Source organism: Colobus angolensis, unplaced genomic scaffold, assembly GCF_000951035.1.
Source record: "Colobus angolensis palliatus isolate OR3802 unplaced genomic scaffold, Cang.pa_1.0 Scaffold113, whole genome shotgun sequence".
Classification (NCBI taxonomy): Eukaryota; Metazoa; Chordata; class Mammalia; order Primates; family Cercopithecidae; genus Colobus; species Colobus angolensis.
The window spans coordinates 3,569,479-3,576,002 of record NW_012112364.1 but is presented as its reverse complement, the minus strand read 5'-3'; positions in this window follow the sequence as shown (position 1 = coordinate 3,576,002).

Genomic DNA, 6,524 nt, shown 5'->3' with positions numbered 1-6,524 from the left:
ACCATCCTGGCTAACACGGTGAAACCCCGTCTCTACTAAAAATACAAAAACTAGCCGGGCAAGGTGGCGGGCGCCTGTAGTCCCAGCTACTCGGGTGGCTGAAGCAGGAGAATGGCATGAACCTGGGAGGCGGAGCTTGCAGTGAGCTGAGATCTGGCCACTGCACTCCAGTCCGGGCAACAGAGTGAGACTCTGCCTCAAAAAAAAAAAAAAAAGAATTTCCTACTACCAAGTTAAAAAGAAAACAATAACATAACCTTAGGAGACTGTAAAGTCATTGTGTCTCAGACCCAAGATTGGTTTCTGTAAGAATAAAGATAGTTGTGGCCAGGTGTGGTGGCTCACACCTATAATCCCAGCACTTTGGGAGACTGAGGCAGGTGGATAACCTGAGGTCAGGAGTTCGAGACCAGCCTGGCCAACATGGTGAAACCCCTTCTCTACTAAAAATACAAAAAATTAGCCAGGCATGGGGAGCGTGCCTGTAATCCCAGCTATTTGGGAGGCTGAGGCAGAAGAACTGATTGAACCCAGGAGGAAGAGGTTGCGGTGGGCCGAGATCATGCCACTGCACTCCAGCCTGGGTGACAGAACAAGACTCCATCTCAAAATGGATACATATAGTCTTTGTTTTACACAGACATGCATATACATATACACAAGATGTAGTGATTGAGACTCCTAAAGGGTAAAACAAAATGTATATTAACTGGATATCTGAGAAAAATGATTATGACAAAAAGGTAAGGGCCTAGTCTCATTATCCAAAGCAGAAAATAAACTTGAAAGAATGTGAATATAAATACAAGTAATACAAGTTTTCCAGAAAGAAATGTTAACAGAGAATGAATACCTTTTAAAAGTCATTCCAGTGCTGGGAAAACTAGATATCCACATGCAGAAGAATGAAATTAGATCATTTTCTCACATTACATACAAAAATCAACTCAAAATAGATTAAAGATTTAAAAGATCTGAAACTGTAAAACGACTAGAAGAAAACAGGGGGAAAAGCTGTATGTCAACTGGTCTGGACAATGATTTTTTTGGACATGACAACAAAAGCACAGACAACAAAAGCAAAAATGGACAAACAGGATTACATCAAACTATTAATAGAAAACTCTGCATAGCAAAGGCAACAGTCAACAGAGTAAAGAGACAGCCTATGGAATGGGAGAAAGTATTTGTAAACTGGACATCTGGTAAGGGGCTAATATCCAAAATACATAAGGAACATAAACAACTCAGTAGGAAGAAAACAACTCAAATAAAAAATGAGCCAAGGACCTAAATAGACATTTCTCAAAAGATGACATACAAATGGCTAATAGGTATGTGAAAGCATGCTCAATGTCACTAATCACCAGGGAAATGCAAGTTAAAACCACAATGAGATATTACACAAGGTATTAGAATGGAGATTATTTTTAAAAAGACGAAAGATAAGTATTGGCAAAGATATGGAGAAAAGGGAACCTCATACAGTTAGTGGGAATGTAAATGAGTATAGCCAGTATGGGAAACAGTATAAATTATTTGTTGTGTATATTTTCGAGAAGGTAACTAAATGGGTTAACCTAGTTAAATGTTGAAATACGTCTATTCAATAGATTAATTTGGTTTTAGAATATTAATATTTTGTCTTGGTGTTATTCTATTAATCCCACTCTTATGTTGGGAATAAATATGTTATATGCTTAACAACAACAAAGAGGCCGGGCGCGGTGGCTCAAGCCTGTAATCCCAGCACTTTGGGAGGCCCAGACGGGCGGATCACGAGGTCAGGAGATCGAGACCATCCCGGGTAACCCGGTGAAACCCCGTCTCTACTAAAAACTACAAAAAAAAAGAGAAAAAAAAAATAGCCTTATGTGGTGCCTGGTGCTTGTAGTCCCAGCTACTCGGGAGGCTGAGGCAGGAGAATGGCGGGAACCCGGGAGGCGGAGCTTGCAGTGAGCTGAGAACTGGCCACTGCACTCCAGCCTGGGAGACAGAGCGAGACTCCGTCTCAAAAAAAAAAAAAGAGTTTGTCTCACCATGATTACAAATTTTCCCAAATTGGTAGCTTATTCACACTGATTGGAACATATGAGTTGTTCAGTATTTTAGAATATGTTTATGGGAAAGCCCTTGAATAGATTAAGCAAGAACATATAAATATGTAATAAATTCCGTACTGGATTACATCAGTGATCCTTCTAGCTCTGCATCTTGAAACCTAGTTAAGCTCTTTTATGTTAAATTCACCCTGATAGAGTTTTGGAAAATACTTGCTTTTTATTTCTGAAAGTTTCTGCAAAGGGTTAAGTTTTGTTTTTCTGAAAAGTTTTGTCTCTGAAATTTTCTGCCTAGACTTTGGACAAGGTGTTCTATTAATTGTCAAATGCAATTGAATTTAATCACATTTTCCTTTCTAGGTTACTTTAGAAGGTGTTCCTACAGGTCATAAAAAAATGCCCACAAGGAGCCAAATTACTTTATTCATGGATCTAATATTGCTTTATAGTATTGCTATATAGGTTTAGATAATTATGTTGTTTTACCTTCAGTAGTCATATTTTGGTTATAGGTAAAGTCATTCCTAGTTAAAATAGTATGCAAAGCAAACATTTGAAATCACCATTATTCAACATGTTTTGCTATTACTTACAAATAACAATTTACATTATTTTAATGTTGTAAATAGTTGTGGAATTTAGTCATTTTCTGTATATTGAATTAATTACTGACATTAAGTATCTTCTCTCTTTAGTAGCTTAACTCATTTCCTGAATCTACCCATTTGATATCATGCTTTTGATTGGTAAAGTCACACATAAATATCTATTTTACTTTTTATAATATAATGTCATAAAAATAGGGAAGATTTTCTGACAGACGTTAGCCGACTGGTGACGTTTTTAGTAAGTGCCAAAAAGTAATATATGAATATATAAAACAAATGTTTAGCATAAACTTTATAAATAGCAGAAATTATTAGTAGAAGAAATTACATATTGTCTGCTAAAATAAAGATTAAAAATTGACTACATGAAAAAATATAGTTTCTTGAGCTGATCAAATAAATTGATCATAATTCTTCCTTGTTTTGTTTTCTGTGTCTGTGGAAGTCATAGTAAAGCCAAAAAATGTATACCTTGAATTAGCTGGGTTTTTTTTCTTTATTACTCAGTTTACATACATTTTTGTCCTCCTTTGAACTTACTTTCTCCTTGTAAGTTCTTACAAGTTCTCCTTGTAAGACTTGGGTATGTCATGGGCATAAATCAAACCACTCAGATCCAGTTCTGGAGGTTGATGTTGGTTTTAGAGCAGGTCCTTGTGGCATCTGTTCCCTTTCCATTGCTAGTCAGTACAGAGCTCACCTAAAAGCTACCAACCATATAAAAGCTTCTGATGCAAAGAATTTGACAACCCATTAGCTAGAAAACTATCTCCTGAATAACTTAAAATCGACCGAAGCCTTCCCCCATATGTAACATTGTTCTGCCATGCCCTTCATTTTTGCAGTCCTCCTTTGTATAGCCTTGGAAAACAGATCAGTGGGGTAGCAGTGAAAGATATCATGACACCAAATAGAAACAAGGACTTGGAAGACACACTGGACCACTTAATTTCCAGGCCACTTGATAGTAGATACAGTTCCTTACAAAAGAACATGGCTTGATATTGAGAAAAGAGGGTGCTGGAGATGAGGGAAGATGAATTAGCCACCAAGACAGTTCACCTTGCAATTCAATCATTTAGATCTAATTGAAGAATGATTGCTGCCATGTTCCAGAACAAGAATGAAAGCCGTGTTCCACAATGAAATGGTGAATTCATATCTTCTGTGTTAGATTCTAGGAAAAAAGGAAGTAAAAGAAATACAGAAAGGTCCTTGATTCACACCTTTCATCCCTCCCCATCTGCGCTTTATTCTTCCTAACTATAAATCCCATGCTGAAATTCTACTGTACTCGATAAGCATATAATCATATTCAGGACTCTGCCAAGACAATATTCTTTTTTTTTTCTTGAGACAGAGTTTCACTCTGTCACCCAGGCTGGAGTGCAGTGGTGTGATTGCAGCCTCTGCTCACTGCAACCTCTGCCTCCCAGGTTGAAGCAAGTCTCCTGCCTCAGCCTCCCGAGTAGGTGGGACTACAGGTGTGTGCCACCATGCCCGGTTAATTTTTGTATTTTTAATAGAGACAGGATTTCACCATGTTAGCCAGGCTGGTCTCAAACTCCTGACCTCAGGCGATCCACCAGCCTCTCTTCCCAAAGTGCTGAGATTACAGGCGTGAGTCACTGTGCCCGGCCGACAATATTCTTAAGTATAAAGAACATATAATAGTTGGAAAAATTTATGAGCAGAAATATTTTAGAGGATATTTTGTTATATATTCAGTATTTCTATAAATGTTCTCAAAATAAAATTTCGAATGACAGTGCTTTCTGTATTTCCTCTTCTCTAATTGGGCAGTTCTGTGAACATAAAACGTCCCCTCCTGCTCTGATGTTTCACTTTTTATATGATTTGGATTAGTGTCCCCACCCAAACCTCATGTGGAATTGTAATCCCCAACCTTGGAGTTGGGGCGTGGTGCAGGTGATTGGATCATGGGGGTGGATCCTTCATGAATGGTTTAGCACCACCCCTTTGGTGCTGTCTCCTGATAGTGTTCTCATGAGGTCTTCCTCCTGCTGCCACCATGTAAGACACACCAGCTTCCCCTCACTTTCCACCATGATTGTAAGTTGCCTGGGGCCTCCCTGGAAGAAGCCACTATGCTTCCTGTAAAGCCTGCATAACCATGAGCCGATTAAAACTCCTTTATTTGTAAATTACCCAGTTGCAGGTATTTCTTTATAGCAGTGTGAGAATGGATTAATAAAACTTTCCAGGAAGATCATTTCATTTCCCACTCTTTGCCTCTTTCCATCTGCCCTTTATTCTTTATTGATTCCCCTGGTCTCTGACCACCCACCTCAAGTTTTTACCATATTTATTTTATAATCAATTGTTCCATGCATTATCATGCTATAATATAAACACTTTTTATGATAATGGACATCATGACTAATAACTTCTGTTATACTAATGAGGATATCTGAAAAACATATATTTTAAAAACAGATACACCATAGATATGACATCAATGGCTGGTGTAAGAAGAAGGTTCTAATTGGAAGCTGATACAGAAGGAGATCAGTTTGTCTCAGAGCACTTAGTAACCTGAACCTCACCCAATACAAAGCACAAAGGTTGAAGAAGTGATAGCCCTTTTAGTGAGCTAGCAGGGATTAACCACTAAATTTTAGTACCATTGCATATGGTATTTGTATATTGTATCTCTGAGTTCTGTGAGCCATAGAAGAAAAGATTGATTTTTGGAGCAAGCATCTTTACCATGACTAGGCAAAATAAAAAAGAAATAGAAGTTAGAGTTGATAGATGTCCACTATCAAAAACAACTTACATTTGGCTGAGCATGATGGCTCATGCCTGTAATCCCAGCACTTTGGGAGGCTGAGGTGGGCGGATCAAGAGGTCAGGACATCCAAGACCATCCTGGCCAACATGGTGAAGCCCCGTCTCTACTAAAATACAAAAAATTAGCCGGGTGTGGTGGTGCGCACCTGTAGTCCCAGCTACTTACGTGGGAGGCTGAGCCAGGGGAATCACTTGAACCTGGGCAGTAGAGGTTGCAGTGCACTGAGATGGTGCCACTGCACTCCAGCCTGGTGACAGAGCAAGACTCTGTCTCAAAAAAAACCAAAAAAACAAAAAACCTGACATTCTAAATTAGAATTGAGTAGCTGTGGAAGAAAAAGAGATTTAGATTGCCCATGAATGTGAGGACACATGACATACATCTCTGGAGTTTTGGAGACAGAAGAGGTCAAGATTGTAATTTCTGAGTGAATACTTCTCATGGGGAAAACTAAGCTGGGAGAAAAGCTAATATTACATTGTTGGTAACATAACCCATAAACACAATTGAAAAATTCCTTTGGGGCATAAAATATTATGTTAATGTAGCATATGGAACCAAGACATAATAACTGTAGTAGCTCCTTCTGGACCAAAATAAATTGCTAACCACACATACATAATTTATTTTCAGAACTCTCAAGGTATTACACCTCCAATATGCACATTCTAAATTAGTTAAACAGAGGAATCAAGAAATGGTAGAAATAAGGGTGAGGGAAGCAAGAGTTTTTAAAGCTATCACAAGATGTTGTAGTTGTCATCTCTAGAAATTTCAACATCAGGGTACACTTTCTCAAAAAGATGTATATGATTATCTCTAGTCAAAAATGATTGCAGAGTGGGCAGAAATCTCAGAAGCCTACCAAAAAGGTAATTTAAGCAAAGAAAGAAAAAAAGGAAGGGAGTGAGGGAATGAGAGAGGGAGAGAGAAGAATTTCCTACTACCGGCCGGGCGCGGTGGCTCAAGCCTGTAATCCCAGCACTTTGGGAGGCCGAGGCGGGCGGATCACGAGGTCAGGAGATCGAGACCATCCTGGCT